This window comes from Rana temporaria, chromosome 13 (assembly GCF_905171775.1).
Source record: "Rana temporaria chromosome 13, aRanTem1.1, whole genome shotgun sequence".
In the NCBI taxonomy this organism is placed as follows: Eukaryota; Metazoa; Chordata; class Amphibia; order Anura; family Ranidae; genus Rana; species Rana temporaria.
In genome coordinates, this window is record NC_053501.1 from 49,096,949 (window position 1) to 49,117,671 (window position 20,723).

A 20,723-nucleotide genomic window follows, 5' to 3' on the forward strand; every position below is an offset into this window, starting at 1 on the left:
CGTTCTCATCGGATGGACTGATCGTGTGTACGTGGCATTAGGCTAGGGATGGTTTTAACTCAAGTTTTTTATACCAATCTCAAAGTTAGCAAACGTATTACACAAATAAAAGGTCAAAAAAGGATCTTTTTATTGAAATGGCCTCATGCACACCGACATAGGAACTTATTCTCCAGGTATGCTGGATTTTCTCTTGGCAGAAAAATGCCTCTAATGCATAGCTCCCAACTGTCCCTGATTTGGAGGGACTGTCCCTGATTTGGAACAAAGTCCCTCTTTCCTCCTCATTTGTCCATCATTTTGATCTGATCTGATCTATATAGTTGTAAATAAAATGCACTATTTATCTTTCAAAAAGTGTTTGCCAGCGCTAAACCATTTATCCCATTTCTAAATTGCTGCATTTGTTAATTCCAAAAAACAGTATAAAGGAATAGTAGTAGTAAAAAAGCACTTTAACCAAGCTTAAACCAATCATGTGGTTTATGTACAATTCTCCTTTAAGGTGGTGTGGCAGGGGGTGTGTCCTGTGCCTACATACTTTTGCAATTAGGTGTCCCTCATTCCCATCTCGGGAAGTTGGGAGGTATGCTAATGTCACATATATACCCACGTTTATGCACATAAAGCTTTGCGCATTAATGCATTCTACTGGGCAGAATATACATTTATTCTGGCCATTGGAATACATTCACGCTGATATGCATTGAAGTTTTTCTCATAAGCTCCTCTCTGAACGCAGATATACCAGGGCTCAAAATTACAAGTCCTGAGCTACTACCCAAGCCTTAAGGTTTACTCGCCACCAGTCATTTTTGGGCACTGCAGAGTTTGTAGAGGCCAATTTGCTGACAGCCCTAGACTGGGTTCAAACTGGTGCGATCCCAAACATTGCATGTGACATCACATGCAATGTCCGTGCGATGCAACGTTTATATGGCTAATATCGCATTGCATTCGCACCAAAATGATGCAGAATCCCTTTTTTGGTCCACACTGTGAAAACCCATGTGATCCGATTCCACAGTTTGCACTGCGTTCTGCTGCATTTGGGGGTGTCATTAACTTTCTATTGACACCCACAGTGGTAAGCAGAGATCAGTGTGAACTGCCTGCAAATCAGATGCAATGCGGGAACCCTCACAGGAATCGTGCGGGTTCCCGCATTGCACCAGCGTAAACCGAGAATTAAAGCATAATTAAACCACAGCTTCTTCTGTATGAACTGCAACTGCCATGGTGCTCCACATGTGATCAGTTATGCTACCAGCCATATTATGGTTTGAGAGTTTGGTTAAAGACACAACAAATGTGACAGTTAGCAATCCTGGACTTTCCAGGAATGTAACAGTTTTTTTTTATCAATGGGTTTAGTTCTACTTCATGATTTACTGCTGTTCAGGGGCTATGGGTTTCAGAAAAATGGTAGCCTCCAGCAAGAATAAACAGGAGCAATGCTGAAGGAAATTTACAGCACACACTAATGTTGCTGGCATAATTAATAATGTGGAATGTAAGTAAATAACATTATTTTTATCAAGTCGTTATAGGTAAATTTCAGAAATCACAATCCTTATAGTTCTAGTGGCTGTTGCATGGTATTTTTCAGGCTGAATTCACATATGCTGCGGCCACAGCTCACAACAGGTGGATTCAGGTGCGAATCAGGCCTGAATTTTTGCCTGAATTTGCACCTGAATCGGAACAAAGGACGCACAGGGCCCTTTCCAAATATGGACCGTGGCCTCACCCAGAGCTGTGTGATCCGGCTCCATTGTGAATCGGTCACACTCTCCTGTCATGCGAATTGGATGTGGATAAAAATCTGCATCCAATTTACATATATGTGAACCCAGCCTTAGGCTGATGGTTCCAATAAGGTCTTGTTTTTTTGCTAAAAGCACACATATGACAAATTGTGTGACTGTCCTCCTCCTAGCAAATACATTCAAACTCCTACTTCTGTGTATCAAGATTGAAACAATTGAATTGCTTTGTAAAGGTCCGCTCAGAAGAAGAAACTCCATTGGCATTTATAATAAGTCCTCATTTACACAAGTGTATTACAGCGTACACCTGTGCAAGTCATATAGAAACAGCCAACACATTTTGGGGGCAACACCACTCCCCCATTATCAGGGCTCAACACAGGATTAAACTTGGATGGACTAATGGATGGCCTCACAGATCTATATTAGAACCAATGTTAAACTATCCTTCATCAATTTGACAACTAGTTGATGAACAGCAGTGAAAAATTGCAAACACATAGTAGTTGGTCAAACAATTGTATCTAAGTATGGTAAAGATGAACAGTAATTGATCAAGCAAGTGTCGCTAAGTATGATGAGGATGATGATCAATGGTACAGAGCTGAAGTCCTTGTAATAAAGTGATTGTAAACTATCACTGTGTAAAACAACACATTCAGTATAAAATAGAAATGAAAGGCAAAACATTTTTGTACAGATATGAAAAATATATAAAATAAAATATAAATATATATTTTTCCTTCTTTGTTTTTATAAATGATCACATATCCTCTGTTCTCAGCTGCATAATAGCTAGTGGAGAAGAAACAGCAGTACACTGATCTTTCAAGTGAAAGTCTGTGCAGGGGAGGCTACTCAGCACCAGTCTCATTATTGGAGGAGAAGAGCCTGAGTTTCCAGCACAGCTAGAAAACTGACCACGTTGTGTCCACCTGCTTAGTGTGGTCACTTTTTCATAGGAAAGCAGAGGGACTGGCAGGAACACCAGGGATTTCACACAAAGGAAGCAGACATATTTTTTATAGAAAGAGAACAGGATACTTTTCATACATGGTACAACAGGCACTTATCATGAATATGAAATGTCCGGGTAACATATTCTTTAAGCAGTCCTTATGTTATCATAGGACAGAAAGTTACTGTAAGGATCATTAAGTGAAAATAAAGGATGAAATAAGTGAAAAAGAAAGCACATGCAGTCACTACATCTAATGCTGCGTACATACGATTGGACATTCCGACAACAAATGTTCGATGTGAGCTTGTTGTTGGAAAATCCGACCGTGTGTATGCTCCATCGGACATTTGCTATCGGACAAATTCCGACAACAAATGTTCGAGAGCTGGTTCTCAAATTTTCCGACAACAAAAGTTCTTGTCGGAAAGTCCGACCGCGTGTACACAATTCAATGCACAAAAATCCTACGCATGCTCGGAATCACTTTGATGCATGCTCGGAATCATTGAACTTCATTTTTCTCGGCTCGTCGTAGTGTTGTACGTCAGCGTGTTCTTGACGTTCGCAATTTCAGACAACATTTGTGTGACCGTGTGTATGCAACACAAGTTTGAGCGGACATCCGTCGGAAGAAAATCCACGGTTTTGATGTTGGAAAGTCCGATCGTGTGTACGCGGCATAAGAGCTGGTATTCTGCAATATACATTTTTGTTCCTGGGTTTAGATACACTTTGAAATGTACTGATGTTTCCGTTGTTATCTTCAAAATCACAGAACATGTGGGCATAACCATACACAGTGCTGGAGAAATGAAGCACATACTTGCACACAGATGCAGAAATGCCTTAACCTCCCTGGCGGTATCCCCGAGCGTGACTCGGGGTGGATTTTCAATGCCAGGATCGGTATCCCCGAGTCACGCTCGGGGTAGCTGTGCAGAGTGTGCAGCGGCGCGGCTTACCTGCTCGCTGAATCCACAGACAAGTTACTCACCTTGTCCCTGGATCCAGCGATGCATCCCCGCTGTGTGAGCGAGCTGGTCCTCGCTCGATTCTCAGTGTCCCCGTGTGCCGCCGATCTCCGTTCCCTGCGACGTTACGACACACGGGAGCGGAGAACGGCGCCAAATTAAAAAAAGTAAACAAACACAATACATACAGTATACTGTAATCATATAGATTACAGTACTGTATGTAAAAAATACACACCCCCTTGTCCCTAGTGGTCAGTCCAGTGCCCTACATGTTCTTTTGTATAATAAAAACTGTAGATTGTCCAAAAGTGTCCCTTTATGTCAAAAATGGTTTTAGAGCAGCTAGAAAACAGCGATAATAAATTATAATCACTTGCAGAATTGTGCGATAGCGATTTGTGGGGAAATTCGTCATAAAAATATAAAAGTAATGACAGTGACAATTCTGCAACTGAGCAAATTTCAGTGATTTTGAGTTGATTACATTATTGAATAATTTTTATTATAATTATATTATTATTTGTTATAATTATTTATAATTATTTATTATATTATAATTTATAATTTTTTTTTTTTTTAAAAATCATACCCGGGATGCCTACTACACTCTTGTTTGGTCAGATTTAAATGAGTTATTCCTAAGAATTGCAGGCCTACAGTATAAAACGCCAAATTTCCTTGCAAAATAATTGTACCACTTTTGGTACGTAATTCCAGACAGAATCATATCGCCAGGGAGGTTAAGAATATCTAAGTAGTACAGCTAAGTGCTTCATAAAAAAGTTATGGCAGAATTAGTCTGCAAAAAAAATATTTTTTTTCCTCAAGAGCAGAAAATACATCCTGTGGCCACTGCCAGCAAATAAACTTTGTTTAAGTTTAGATTTCAAAAAGTCATGTACTGTCAATCCATCAGACCAAAATATGTCTAAATGTCTTCCTGGTTGAGAGAAGATCAATATCTCAATGATAATGGCCCTTGGCATTCCAGTCAGTACAGTGATATTCAGCAGCCGCTGCTGTCAACTTTCTAGTTTGTCTGCATAGTGTACAGAAACTGTAGACACTCTGTCTTTGACTTTATTTCTTATTTTATTTTCCTGGAGAATAAACGATGATATCTGATAGCTTTTTGCTGCCATTTTATTTTCTCTAGGTTTTCTATAAATAAGTTATTTTTATGTGCAATGTTTGCAAATATGTGCAATGTTTTTAAAGTGGGTGTAAACCCTTACAGACCACTTTAACCTACAGGTAAGTCTAGATTAAGGCTTACCTGTAGGTGCAACAAATATCTCCTAAACCTCCACGGTTTAGGAGATATTTGCAAAAGAAAGGCACCGATGTCTACGGCGCTGGCGCATTAAACAACGGCGCGCAGGCGCACTGAGCGTGCCGGCGATCATGCCGTTAGTGGCAGCGCATGCGTGGGAGTGACATCATCGCGGCTCCGTCAGTCACAGCGCCGGAGCCACGATATGCGGAAGTGATTAGTGGAGAGATGGCACCGACAGAGGAGGTGACCAAGCATCGCTGCAGGGGCTTCGCTCTCAGGTAAGTACTTCATAATGAGCTAATATGCTATGCATATATATTTTTTTTTTTTCGGGGGGGGGGGGTTCATACACTTTAAGCAGGATAGTGGTAGGATATCACTTTAAGCATTAGGCCGGGTACACACGGGCAAACATGTACGATGAAACTGGTCCGTCGGACCGTTTTCACCGTACATGTCTGCCCGGGGACTTCTGTACGATGGCTGTACTAACCATCGTACAGAAGTCCGCGTGTAAACAATACGCGGGGCGTGTCCGCGCCGTCGCCGCGACGATGACGCGGCGACGTGGGCGGGCCTGCCTTTTAAATGCTTCCACGCATGCGTCGAAGTCATTCGACGCATGCGAGGGACGGCGGGCGCTCGGACATGTACGGTAGGTCTGTACAGACGACCATACATGTCCGAGCGGGCAGGATTCCAGCGGACGGTTTCCAAACAAGTCCAGGAATATTTGCCCGCTGGGAAAAGGCCCGGCGGGCAAATGTTTGCTGGAATTCTGCCCGCTCGCACCTACACACGACCGAACATGTATGCTGAAACTGGTCCGCGGACCAGTTTCAGCATACATGTTTGGTCGTGTGTATGGGGCCTTAGTGGTGGTTATCCTAGAAAGTGTATGTTGCAAAAATATTCCAAGCATGTCCTTACCTAATTATACATTTTTAGCTTCAGAGAATTTTACTCGATATGATTCGTATGCTATGTTGGTATCACAATAGTCTGTGTAAACTATGCCAAGCAATATCTTAGCTATAGGCTGCTTAGTTGGGGGTTTACACCAAACAATAGGAAAAGCCATCGACTGTTGCCATGCTTCCACAGCATGAAATATGTGCTTATTCAGCCCTCTGCCTGTGCTTGGTTGTTTCTTGGATATGCTTGAAAAATTACATTTTGCAAATAAACCACAGGAGCAGAACAACTTACAAGAGAGTGAAAAAACATGTAGCTCTGACATTTTTCAAATTACTTTTTTTTCAGAAAATGAAAATGGGAAATGCAATAACACTAGTCACTTACAATTAAATGTATTACTAGGTGTCAGTTTTAGTTTGTCTAAGTTATGCTTGCTGGCACCATGCGAAAAAGGTTAAAGACTAGTGTATTTTTAATTTTAACATTCATTAACTCAAATCTTTCCAAACAATATTTACATGAGAAGCATATGTAAGAGGAAAAATAAACCCGCAAGATGATTAACTGAGTAACTTTTAACCAAAAAACAGAGCTTAGTCAGAACACTCCCTATGTAATTGGCCAGACTGGGCCAGGGTGGTAAATCAAGTCAAAGCTCATGAATATCAGATTTTTCCTAATATTTTTATGGGGTCAAATTGTACAGTAATTAGCCTTATACACTACTAATATGAGTTGGCATAAACGGGATCCAAGACATTGGGGGGATTAATAAAAAGTGCCCTAAGAGTTCTCATTATAACTGATGATGCTGCCCATAACACCCAATAGCTTCTATATTTTATTTTCCACAGCTTCCACAAAGCTTTGAAAGCTGTTTGGCTATGCTCCAGTTGAGACAAAGTTTTTCCTGGACACTTTTAATAATTCTGCCTATTATGTTTTTAATTGGAGTATATGTAAACCCACTTTTCTTATGTAACATGTTACCTTTAATACAAGTGAAAATGCCATATTTGCTCTCCTTCAACAATACTCATCAATGTGCAAAGGGAGTTCAAATCAAAGCTCCTGCCTGGAGCTCCTCAGTGGTTTTCTCATGTAAGTCCTCTGTCACAATGACATGGAGACAGAGGCAGAACAACAGTTAGCACAAGCTCTGGCGTTATATAGATGAAAAGAGGTACTGAGATATATTTTATCCATTTTTATCCATTTTTTTACAATAAAGACTACCTTATGTTTTTTTGGGAGTGTGGCTGTCCATCCCGTCTTTCCTTATATCAATTGCTTTGTGCATTGCCAGCACCCTTGATTTCCACTCTTTCAGAGCTGCCATATACGTTGAATGGTGACACTGTCAGTCTTTCTGCAGTCTGTAATGTATCTCCAAATTCAGAACAAAACTGAGCATAACAAAGAATCTACTTCACATTTTAATTTTAAACTGAAAACTATAAACTATGATTTTTATGTTGCTATGCACTCATGTAATAATTGGAGAAATAGATCACAAACAGCTGGAAAAAGTTAGCATGTGTGCACATTAGCTACAGAGCATGTCTTAAAAGCAGGGCTAGAAAAAAGGGCACCAGGGCTCCTGATGTGCATTTTGCTTTTCATATTTTGTTATATAGACTCTGGGGATGATTGGATGGGCAGGGAAATACTAAACTGAGGTAAGGGATGCATTCTTCCTGCAGTTTGTGATTAGACAAGTGCAGTGAAGTATATCAGTCATCACTTAGGCCGCGTACACACGGTCGTTCCAAACCGATGAGAATGGACCGAGGTTCAGTTTCATCGGTCCAAACCGATGGTGTGTATAGCCCATCGGTCTATTGTCCTTCGGTCCAAAATTTTAAAACATGCTTCAAAATCGAACTGATGGCCCGCTGCCCAATCGGTCCAAACCGATGGTTAGTACAGAAAGCATCGGTTCAAAACCTGCGCATGCTCAGAATCAAGTCGACGCATGCTTGGAAGCATTGAACTTCGTTTTATTTAGCACGTCGTGTGTTTGACGTCACCGCGTTCTGACCCGATCGTTTTTTGGAACGATGGTGTGTACGCACATCAGACCATCAGGCCACTTCAGCGGTGAACCGATGGAAATGGCCCGTCGGACCATTCTCATCGGTTTGGAACGACCGTGTGTACGCGGCCTTATGGCTTCTGGCACCAAAAAGATGTTAAATAAAAAAAAATAAGTCTGGGAGCAAGTACTTTTTTTTGCCTGTCTTTGCAATGCTGACTGCAAACAATCAAACAGTTTGGAATTGGAGGTTTTAATTACTACGTTGCATGGTATTAAAGGCTATATAAAAAGAGTTATTGTGTTTCATACAAAAAATAAATATAAAACAGCTACAGTTCAAGAAGCACCATTCCAATTCTGACACATGACCTTCTCCTTTCTATATAAATGTTATTCTAAATGATAGCCTAGCCAAAAATGGCTGCTTATTTCAAACATATAATCAGGCAAAAGAGAACTTTCTTAAAACTTTATTTTTCCTTAAGAAGATTGGATGCTTGAAGTAAACAGATCTAGATTTCTATCAGCATTTCAGTTATAGTATCATTACCACCAGGAGTACAGTAATTGTCAAATTCAGAAAATGTAGGGGCTCTATATATTGTTTATGCTGTTATATCAGTATAGGACTAGTTGATCAGCCCTCACAAACTCACAGCAGCCCTACTGATTTTGCGAATCCACTGGCGCTAATAAAGTTTACTGTGCCAGCTAATTTCTAAAAAAAATCTTTAATCAACAGTATAAAATAATTATTGCAGATTGTCTATTTACCTTTTTCCACCTCATGGTTTATAAAACAAAACTGATTATTTTTTGTAAACGTTTACCCTGTACAAATTTGAAATAGAAAAAGGGAAAAAAGGGATTTATAAGTGTTTACATTCCCTCTGTTCTCAGCTGCATGAGAGCACACTAAGCTTCCCAGTGAATGACTGTAGGGGGGGGGGGGGCGTGTCAGGACAAGTCTGACAATTGGATGAGAGCAGGCTGAGTTTGCAGCATAGCTAGAGAACTGACCATGGTGTGCTCTCCTGATTAGTGTGGTCAGCTTTTAATAGGAAAGCAAGGGGACTAGCAGGAACACCAGGGATTTCACAAAAAGGAAGCAATACAAAGAGAACAGGATAGTTTTTCATACAAGTACATCGTGCAGCAGCCACATATCCGTAATATAAAGTGTTAGGGTAACAAACACTTTAAGGTAAAAGTAGAAGAACAATTATCATTAGTTATTATTGTCTTTATAACTGGTTCCATTGACCAGTGAACTCTGACCAGGATCGGCCCTACTGAGTCCATTGGACCCAGGCGGAACTTTGGGAGGGGAGGCAAATTGACGGCCAAGATTTTATTTCCAGCAGTTTTGTGTGTCATCCAAGGGTGGACGGGCCAGGGGGCAGGGTGACAAATGTTGCATAGCCTGTCATGCTCAAAAATCACTATACAGTCCTAGCTTGTCATTATACTACCATAGCCTGCCCCTATACTGCCCTAGCCTACCCCAATACTACCCTAACCTGTCCATATACTACCCTAGCCTGTCTATATACTACCCTAGCCTGTCCATTTACTACTCCAGCCTGTCCATATACCACTCTAGCCTGTCTATATAGTACCCTAGCCTGACCCTATACTGCCCTAGCCCGCCCCTTGGAATTGAACATAATGGTATGTCATATACTTTTGCGTATAGACAAGGTGATGTTGCATGTAAATCTGACTTCCTGATAAAATACATTTTAGTTTTAATTATCATGATATAAAATAATGGATGTGGGGGCCTTTTGTTGGGCATAGGGGCAGCATTTCCTTCTTGGACCCAGGTGATTCAGATTAATTCAGCAGAAAATCGAAAAAAGAGATTAAAGATATAAGATGAGGTAATTAATAAATATCTATATATACTTTATCTCAAGACGAAATCATATTTAGTACACATACTCCTGGTGATCCTGCTTTAACTTGAAAATACTTAATGTCACCTGCCCTTTTAAAGCTCTGTGGGCGTATGTGCCATTATTGATTGACTTTATATTGTATCATAGTTTGTAGGTTGGATGTAATATCAGTTTACAGTTAATCGATGCACAAAATTATGTTCCTGACATATTACTTAAATCTAGTTTAGAAAAAAAATAATCATGTCAATATATTAGAACCATCTGCTTGTGTCTGTAGTCTTGGTTGATCATTGATGGGAAGTATGATTTTTCCACACAGCATAATGTTCTGCTGATCATCTTGATAGAGATGGAAAAAAATGAATTCCAAAGTAATACCTGCCTGAAGAGCAGTGATCAGCCTGACAAGGATGATTCATTGTGGCGTGTTTCAGCACCAGAAGCAACATCCATAATGCATCCACAGATCAGGGGCCAATTCAGAGGACATACAGAGACAATATCAGTAACAATATTTATATATAGTTTAGAAATAAAGTTTCTGTCCGTGTTCATCTGATCCGATGACGAATGGAATAATAGGGTTTTCCTCCGTCTGCAGGATTGCGGAACCGGGGAGATCGGGTGTCAGCGGATGTTCATCGCAATCTCATAGGGACCAATGTATGTCCCTTTTTCATCCGTACACGGATGGATGAAAAAAGCGGACATACGGTCCGCCCGTGTGAAAGAGCCCTTTTACTAACAAATCTCATCCCTGTAAACTGATAGATGGTTTACTGTGTACAGAACTTTGTGTTTAATGTCAACACAGAGCTCTGGGCTGTGATTGCACACAGCCCATCAGCATGTCCCGGCTGTGAATCATTGGCTGGGACTTGCTGACATGATCCCTTGTGTACAATCTTGCCATTGGCTCCCACTGTTGTCAATCACAGCCAGTGAACCAATGAGGAGGGGGGGGGACCACAGTATTATGTGTCTTATGGACGCATTGGGACCTTGCTGCAGAAATGGTTTTGTACCCGTCCCCAGATCTGTGCCTCACTACAATCCTCTCTCAGAGATCTACAGAAGATTCCCTGGACTTCATGGCTTGGTTTGTTCTCTGATATTAACTGTGTGCCTTTCTAAATCATGTCCAATCAACTGAATTTACCACAGGTGGACACCAATCAAGTTGTAGAAATATCTCATGGTTGATCAGTGGAGACAGGATGCACCTGAGCTCAATTTTGATTGTCATGGCAAAGGCTGTGAATACTTATGTACATGTTATTATTTTGTTTTTTATTTTTAATAAATTTGCAAAGATTTCAAACAAACCCTTTTTACATTGTCATTATGGGGTATTATGTGTGGATTTTTTTAGGAAAATAATGAATTTAATCCATGTTGGAATAAGGCTGTAACATAACAAAATGTGGAAAAACTGAAGCGCTGTGACTACTTTCCGGATGCACTGTACAGTTAGGTACAGATGAGTGGCTCTGCATGCAGACTGTGCTAATCTGTCCTTGTCTTTTCTTGCAACATGTCTGCAAAGATTTACACTTAGAACCTTTAGGAACAAAAGGATAAAATATATTAAAGATATCTCAAAGATGAGATATAAAATATCTTATATACTCATCAATCTTTAGATGCCATATAGGGAGGTGGCACATATGCCCTGCACCTCAATTTATATTGTAAAGAGGCTGAGAATTATAGGTGGTTCTCATAGAAAAGGTCATGCAATTATATAGGCCTGACAACTTATTTCAAAACACTGTTCACGTATGTTCCCTCTCTGCTGAGCTCTCTCTATTCTCTGCGCATCCTCTTCAGAAGTTACCTTTAATTCTTCATAGCTGAAGGCTTTTATTAAATTAAAATATTTATAAGGATGATATCACTTTTATCTCCCGGGGCTGCTAATTTCTGACACCATATTTTTAGCATGAAAAGCATGTTCTTTATTGCTGCAGTCTGTGTTTCAAATAGGAAAGTAGGACAGAAACATGCACCTGGTCTACTAAGGAGACGAAACAGTTGTTTTAATGCATGCGGTAGTAAACCTGTATAAATCAGCTAAGTCCAGGATTGTCACCCCACTCCAGAAAGGAGAACACTCCTGAAAAATGTAGCACAGGGTTTTAAGTGTGTCACCCCAGGATTTTATTATTCATTCTTTAAACTGCAGCAAGGCTTTACAGGCTGGGTTAGAACTATAGGGGACACGTCTGCTGGATAGCCCCCAGTGGACTTATATCTCAGCACCAGCTGGAATTGATTCTGACATGACCAGTTTGTTCTAGATCTAGAAAACCTGCATATGGGAGAAGATCATTTTCCAGCAAAACTGTTTAGGTTAGTCTATTGTTATATTGGTGAAGGGAACATTATGGCTCGGTTCAAACTTGTGTGATGTGGGAACCCTGAGAATCCACCCGACTCGCACAGCAGTTCACACTGCTATATGCAAACTGCCAGGAGTGTCAATACATTGTTAATGACAACCCCATTTGAGCTCGCATATCGCACTGCGAAATGTCAGTTCGGACAAGAATTGGTTCACATGGTCCCCGAAAAAAGGGATCTTGTGCGAGTTTGGTCCGAATGCGATATCAGCCATACTATCTCTATGGGTGAAATCGCATTGCACGGACATCGCATATGATTTGCACTGCAGTGCGGTACGAATCACATGCATGTCGCATAGCGCAGAAGTGTGAACCGGCACTTAGTCAAATGAAAATCGAAACCTGTGGCATTTCATGTACACTAAAAATTCTTTGTTTGACACATTATGTAACTGTTGTATAAATAGTTTTAACTTGCAGCACACCACCAGCTGTAGACTATAGCCGGCAAATTTCTTTGAATAAGTAGTGTCCTTCGCGCTACTGCGAGTAATAAATGTCACAAAAATAAAAATAAAACAATAGTGAAATTGCAGCAAAAACTAGTGGTGATTACAATGCACACAAACTGGGATATATAAATGATGAATTCTCGCGCAAAATCTAAAACACACTATATGTGTCAGAAGTGAAAAAATTATTAAATAAATAATCATATAGTATTAATAGTGGTGATGTGTCGGTACATAAACAAAGTCCATATATAATAATAGCGTGCCAGTGCACACAGTGACAGTGCACAAATAAAGTCAATGGGCCAGATTCATGTAGATCAGCGGATCTTTAGATCCGCTCGATCTACGTGTTTTACGATCCGCCGGTGCAATTTAGCGAGGCTAGTGCAGTATTCATCAAGCACTTACCTCGAAAATTGCATCGTCAGATCGTAACTCCCCCGGCGGAATGCAAATTCCGCGGCTAGGGGGAGTGTACAATTTAAATCAGGCGCGTTCCTGCGCCGATTTAACTGCGCATGCGCCGCCGGCGTAATTTCCCAGTGCGCATGCTCCAAATGACGTCGCTAGGACGTCATTGTTTGCGGCGGCTACGTCAATTGCGGCCATCCGTATTCCCGATCGACTTACGCAAACGACGTAAAAATTTGAATCTCGGCGCGGGAACGACAGCCATACTTAACATTAGCTACCCCTCATATAGCAGGGGCAGCTATCCGCCGGAAAAAGCCGAACGCAAACGACGTTTAAAAAAAGTGACGGGCGGGCGTACGGACTTGAATCGGTGGTTCTCCTCATTTGCATATACGACGCGTAAAAAAAAGCGACGACACCTAGCGGCCGGCGGTAGATTGCAGCCTGAGATTCGACTGGTGTAAGTCACTTACACCAGTCGGATCTAAGGGAGATCTATGAGGAATCTGATTCTATGAATCAGCCTCATAGATCCGACCGGCTGGACTCAGAGGTACGACGGCGGATCAGGAGATCCGCCATCGTATCTCTTTGATGAATCTGCCCCAATATGTGGTATGGCAGATAAACTGCGATAGAGAAAAAAATTATATAAACAGTGCAAGTAAGTGTATAAATGAAAGTCCACAGATCTCAATAAGAGTGGATAACTGGATCTTCAGAGTATTCAGTCTCACAGAACTCTCACCTCATGAAAGGTATAATGGGCATCAAGGACAATAACAGAGCTCTCCAAAACTGGGTCCAGACCTCCACTAATACCTCACAGGCTTATTCCAGACTCATAGATGTATTGCAGCCTCATATAGTCTCCTCAAATAGTACCCGGACTCACATAGGGGAATAAGAGAAAGACAAGCCTCCAATGGTATAGTAGGTAAAGTGAGAGGAACCGTTTATTAAATAGATGTGCTCTAACATTTAAAACAGTAAAACAAGTGTAAAAATAAACAGCGGCGTTCTCAACGCCTCCTCACGTCACTCCTGGTGTACATCTGTCCACGGCCAATCCATACGCTTTACGACACTGTCACATGTCTTCATCTGGGGACCCCTATAACCATTGTATGGCCAATTACTTGCATATAAACCTTCAAAATTTCACGTTCGGGTCCCATAGACTTCAATGGGGTTCGTTATTCCGTTCCGAACCAAACTGGGGGTCGGTCGGCCCATTCCTAATTTTCAGTATGAGATTCACTAAATAAAACTAGGTATTTATCCAATTATATATGCTTGTACACTATTAAGATATTTTATTGTAACTTACATTAAGAAAAAATTCAGCTAAAACAGATTTTTTCCATTAATATAATTTAATTACATGCTAGTTTCTATGTCACACAGTGATTTTAGTGGTGAAACATCACCAAAATGCTCAGTTTCATGAAACTGCTTTAGTTAGATTTGTTTATTATAATTTGAATTGCATTTTTTTTTTTTTTTGCGCTATCACTTCTATTACGCACCAGGGGTAGTGGGTTCTTTTAGTTGTTTTTCTTTAACATCTTGATTTTCCCTGTATAAATATAGACTATACTAATTTTGCAGAAAAGCAAATATTTATTAAAAGAATGTTATCTCTTCCTCTCCCTCCATTCTGGTATTTGTTTCCTTTGTTGTAGGTTCATTGCGGATTGCTAATAAGTGATCTATCACTGCTACTTTAAGATCAGCAGTAGACTTCACTTGGATAAAGTGTGAGTAGGAAGATAAGCTAAAAGTAGGTCAGCTGTGAAGATACTCTTGTGTTAGTCTAATAAAGATTCCCTTGTATGAAAAGAATGAATTTTGCACTAAATAGAAAGATGTTTATCATTTAATAGGAATTTAGTTAACTGGAGCAATGAAATCAAATTGCTGTGTTGTGGCTCTGTTTGTAGATGACTCTTCATTCACTTGCCTTTGCTACATTTCATGCAATGATGACACTGAATGCATTGTCCTATGGTTTGCCTCTGTTTATGACTCAGCCTTAAAGTGTATTTCCACTTTTGCAGCCAAATTGGGATAACACCTACTCTATATATTAGTTACATGTCATCGTTTATATAGCATAACTTAAAAAATATCCCAAAATTGCAGCTTAAGACAAATGGCACATGGATGGTTCAGAATGCTTTGGACAAATGGCACATGGAAGGGTCAGAATGCTTTGGACAAATGGCACATGGAAGGGTCAGAATGCTATCCTAAAAATGGTCATCATTCCCAGATTGCTATACTACTTTCAAACTTTGCTTTATGTTGTCCCCACATCCTCGCCTATCCCATTCATATCTAGCCTTGTGCGAACTTTCCAGCCTTTTAAAGAGATAAAAAATTGGCAAATTTTGCATGCATTGCAGAGATACTGAAAATTTATTTTTTGCCTAGTTCTCTCTTTAAAAAAAAAACACTGAAAACATGTGTCTAGTGGTGGTTTAGAGTTTAAAATCCAAGAATAAATAGCTAGACAATGAGCAGTTTGTCAAAAACGATCCTGTTTTCATTGATGGAGCCCCAGATATGCATACATTTGTTTGCTGATTTTCTGTTATGTTTTGTAAAGTATGGCTTGCCAATATATTTAACATATGGCTTGTGAAGTGTACAAAGTGTTTTTTTTTAATAATATTGAGTTCCTGAGGTTTCTATTCACCAAAATACAATAAAGCATTTGCTGGGAGGCATGCACTTCTGCCAAGGATGTAAAAATTCCCTAGAGAACTGCTGAATGCGGATGCACTTATAGAACCCCATGATATATTTTTTGAAGTCTGAATGACAAGTATTATTTTTATAAATTTCAATTGTCACTCGAATGAGGGGAATGTCCGAATTTTGGAGCCAAGAGCTTCTGTACCTCCTTCCTTCTTAGGCTGCATTCACACCTGAACGCGGCGTATTGTACCGCGATTTGCCGCGACAAATTGCAGCGTTTTGTCCCGCGATTTGCTGCGACAAAACGCGTCGTTTTTTAGCCTAAAATACGCCGGAGGGGTGATTAAACATTGTCGGCTATGCCGAACGCCGAAGCCACCTGAAAAAAAGGGTCCGGGACTTGTTTTGAGCTTCAGGCGTACAGCGTTTCGGCGTTCGGCGTGGAGATGTGAACCATCTCCATAGCCGACAATGTTAAATCACCCCTCCAACGTATTTCAGGCTGCAATAGCGTCGGGCGTAAAAACGCTTAGGTGTGAATGGAGCCTTAGTTATCCCTCTTTTTGGCCTATAGACCTTCATAAACAAATTTACTGTTTAACTATAAGATGTGTTACACTACACCAGGGATCCTCAAACTACGGCCCTCCAGCTGTTGTAGAACTACACATCCCATGAGGCCTTGTAATGCACTGACATTCACAGACATGACTAGGCATGATGGGAATTGTAAATTCTGAACAACTGGAGGGCCGTAGTTTGAAGACCCATGCACTACACTAAACCTGTCACCCAACTAGCAAATTATAGTATTTGCCTAAATAAAAAGGTGTTTAATAAATTATGGATACTATGCCTAAATTGCATAAAATTTGGGATCCTTGGGCCACCTATTTCCTCCCAAGGGATTACGCCCCTCGCTTTCTAGAAATTTGCAAAGATTTATAACGGGGAATTAATAGTGGACTGTGAACTTCCTTGGCCTTTCCCTTCTTTTACTTCACCTCTCATTTTTTCCCCTTTTATTCTGCACTCCTTACGATTTTCTGGCTTTCTCAAAATCTATATTCCTCCTCTTCCTTTTAGCTTACGACGTATTGTGATTTTTCATTTTTGCATTACCATTTCTGAAACAAGAAACTTATACAGCACAAATCTCCATATGATTTGTATTTGTTTCTGTCATAAGACTGACAAGCCTCCACTGCATTTGTATACTTGATGATGTACACTCCAATATCTACTGTTACATATCAAGGTATTTTTCTCTGGATAATTCTTGAAATTCCTTACTGTATGTTCTATGTTTGCACTTGAAATACTTGCTTGTTTCTTGGTTGTAGAGGCTGCATCAACCTAGGTGAGCATGTGTGTTTGTTTTTTTCAAAACCTACACTTCTCTTTTAAAGCATTCCATTACATAATAGAAACATCCAGTTTAAGAGACAATTTCTTCTTCATGTGTCATCAAAAAAACATAATGCTGCAGAAAAGTCAATTTTCAGGTAATCTAATTATAAATTAAATAAATTAATCCTTTGGAATGAAGGAGAAATCTGAATGGGAAAATATAATTAAGCCTCCTCTCTTGTATTGAGTGAAATTCATGTTTGGCTTTGGCTAGAGTTATCAACATGTCAGCAAAAGGAAAGGATAATAAGTGGTGTTGCTGTATTATTTGCCTATTATATAATTTATGTCATCTTGTAATTTATAATGCCATATAATTTTTAGACTTGCTTTATATTTATAAATGTGTATATGTAGATGCGGTGGACCATTGATATAATAGATGCTTACAAAGGCACCCATTCCATGTACAAATAGGGGTATATTTATAAAGTGGCAAATCTCCAATTTGTTGATCATTTCAAATTTTTCTGCCATCAAATATTTGTTGCACTTACAAAAAAGTTCTAGTTGGACTTGCTCACGAGCTTTATGATCACTTTTTTTTTTATCTATGAGATAATCGAGGTCACATTGCCGTTGAGGCAGTAATCCTGTATATTTATTACCCATTACCACTTGACCCAGTCTACTTTTTCCCCCAAATTGAATGCTCTAAAAATGAGGTCTAACCTTACATTCTCGTTTACACCTGCTTTGTTTTAAAGATTCACCTCAGAGCTCCCGAGAACATCCTATTGTGACGAAACATGTAAGGCAGCGCTTCTGAGCTCTGACATCAATATGTATGCCACGAATCATACAGGTATTAGCTTATTCAATTCTGTGGAAGAGTTTTGTATGTGCTTTTAATAAAAACATTCCTGGAGGATTTTCACTTTGGGAGTGTTTTCCTAGTTTTGCGAACATCAGTTGTGTGATGCGGCACTGACAGTGGAAGTGTTGGCTGTGTTCCATTTGTGAATCCTGTATGGGTATTGTACCATACGTGTGCTTGCACTGACTTCATAGCTTTGAAGTCTGACCTTCTATTAAGCCTTTGATTCAAATGTGGTGGTGGTTTTATGAGCAGCACCATGGCAACTGCAGATTAAACAGAGGCCAAGATAGCAGCTTCCTTGACTTTAAAAGATAGGAGGGTTTAGTTCCACTTTAAGTCAGGTAAATTTGAAACATTGCCAATTAATATTTTGTTGTAAGTTGTAGGCAGGTGTGAAGAACTGCTGTAAAATAAGAATGCTTTAAAAATATATATTTGAATTTCTATTTTTTATCAAATTACAAAATTCAAAGAGAGCGAGCAGTAGAAAAATCAAAATCAGATCAATATTTGGTGTGGCTACCCTTTGGCTTCAAATCAGCATAAATTTGAACAGTACTTCTGTACACAGTTTTTAAAGGAACGCAGCAGGTAGGTTTTTCCAAACATCTTGGAGAACTAACCAAAAATCTTCTGTGGATGTAGGCTGACTCAAATCATTCTGCCTCTTCAAATAATCCCAGACAGACTGGAGGATAATAAGATCAGGGCTCTGTGGGGGCCAAACCATAACTTCCAGGACTCCTTGTTCTTGTTTACTCTGAAGATAGTTCTTAAAGAGGAACTGCAGTCTGCTCACGTAATTTGTAATAACAATCATCTTTACCATTCTGAATCTTTGCATATTATTTTATATATACTTTGATTTTGTACTTGCTAAATATGCTGCAGAAATATCCCTCTACTAAGTCTGGCTGCATCCATTTAAACTATAGGCAGCTGAAGCTTCTGCCTGTTCCTGTATCTTCCTGCAGCTCTCATTGGTCCTCTTATGACTTACCCCCCCTCCCTTCCTGGCAGACTCTCACGAGAATGAGAGAGAGAGCTGTGCATGATATCATAAGCCTAGGCTAATGACAACACAAGAAACAGGAAGTGGGCTGTATAAGGTATTTACTGGCAGAAACTATCCAAAGTTAAAACAACAAAGGCAGAGGATTTAATAGGTGGAAACTTGAAAAAAATTACTGAAGGTCCGCTTTAATGACATTGGCTGTATTTTTGGGGTCGTCATAAAGTAGGTATGGCATAATGAATAAGTGTCATCTCCTGAGATCGGAGCTGCTCTGCATTCACTAGAATCTTGCCTAGGTGTGTGTGATGTCACCGTTGTCTAGATATCGCAGACAAGAGACCACAATTATGTAATTATTAAAACATTTTCCTTTACAAGCACATTCTCAAAGTACTATTTGAAAGCTATTTTTACAGGGGTAAGGGGTTTGAACCAAGCATACCTTGTATTTTACTGCAAGGTCCACTTTAATGGCAGTCAGTGTAACTTAATTAGGTTTCACTTTGGTTGTTTTTGATTGCTGTGGATCACATGTGTCAAACACAAGGCCCGTAGATGAATCAAGCCCTCCAGGCCATTTCATGTGGCCTCACACCTTTCCTGCTGCTGAGGCAAACCCCTAGTTTCTGCCCCCACCTTGTCTTACCAGTCGGCAGCAGAGAGAAGAACAGAATTCCTCCACCGGATCCTGGACTTCACCGTGCAGCTGTGGAGAGGCTCGTCTCTGCCCTTCCCCTTCCCCATTTCAGCAATCAGCAGCAGAGAGGAGGACAAGACTCCTCCTACAGATCTTGTAGGCTCTCTGTGCAGCTGCAGCACCCCCTTGTCCCTACTTCCCCATGTCCTATCATTTAGCAGACTCTGGCAGGTGACTCCAGCCCTCCTCTGGTCCTCCTCCAGACCTGCACTTTCTGCTTCCCAACTTCGCCCCTAGCTTCTTCCCCTGTAGCAGCACAAGGTAAGGGGGTTCTACTGTCACATACGAGAGGGTAGAGGACTTCTGATAGTGGTGGCTCTTGACATCTGAATTTAAGGGAGGGGTGTGGTGCTCTGGACATCAAGTCTTAGGCCCCGTACAGACGACGGAACATGTCTGCTGAAACAGGTCCGCGGACCAGTTTCAGCAGACATGTTCGGTCGTCTGTACAGCCGAGCGGACAGGATTCCAGCGTACATTTGCCCGCCGGGCCTTTTTCCAGCGGGCAAATATTTCCAAACTTGTTTAGAAACAGCCCGCTGGAATCCTGTCCGTCGGACATGTTCGGTCGTCTGTACAGACCTACCGTACATGTCCGAGCGGCCGCCATCCCTCGCATGCGTCGATTGACTTTGACGCATGCGTGGAAGCATTGAACAGGCAGGGCCGCGCACGCCGCCGCGTCATCGTCGCGGTGACGGCGCAGCCTCGTCGCCGCGTATCGAGTACGTGCGGATTTCTGTATGATGGTGTGTACAGCCATCATACAGAAATCCCTGGGCAGACATGTACGCTGAAAACGGTTCGGCGGACCGTTTTCATCGTACATGTTTGCCCGTGTGTACAAGGCCTTAAAGATACAACCGGCCCTTTGAGGGCAAAAATAATGCTGATACGCCCGCAGTGAAATTGAGTTTGACACCCCTGTTGTAGGATGTCCGTAAATAAAGAGACAGTGGTTTGT

At 40.7% G+C, this 20,723-nt stretch overlaps 1 protein-coding gene across 2 annotated transcripts in view; it reads left to right on the forward strand.

Moving 5' to 3' along the window:
* RGS6 (regulator of G protein signaling 6) overlaps window positions 1-20,723 on the forward strand; it is a 427,599-nt gene that overhangs the window by 123,360 nt on the left and 283,516 nt on the right. The gene's annotated exons all lie outside the window — the stretch shown is intronic.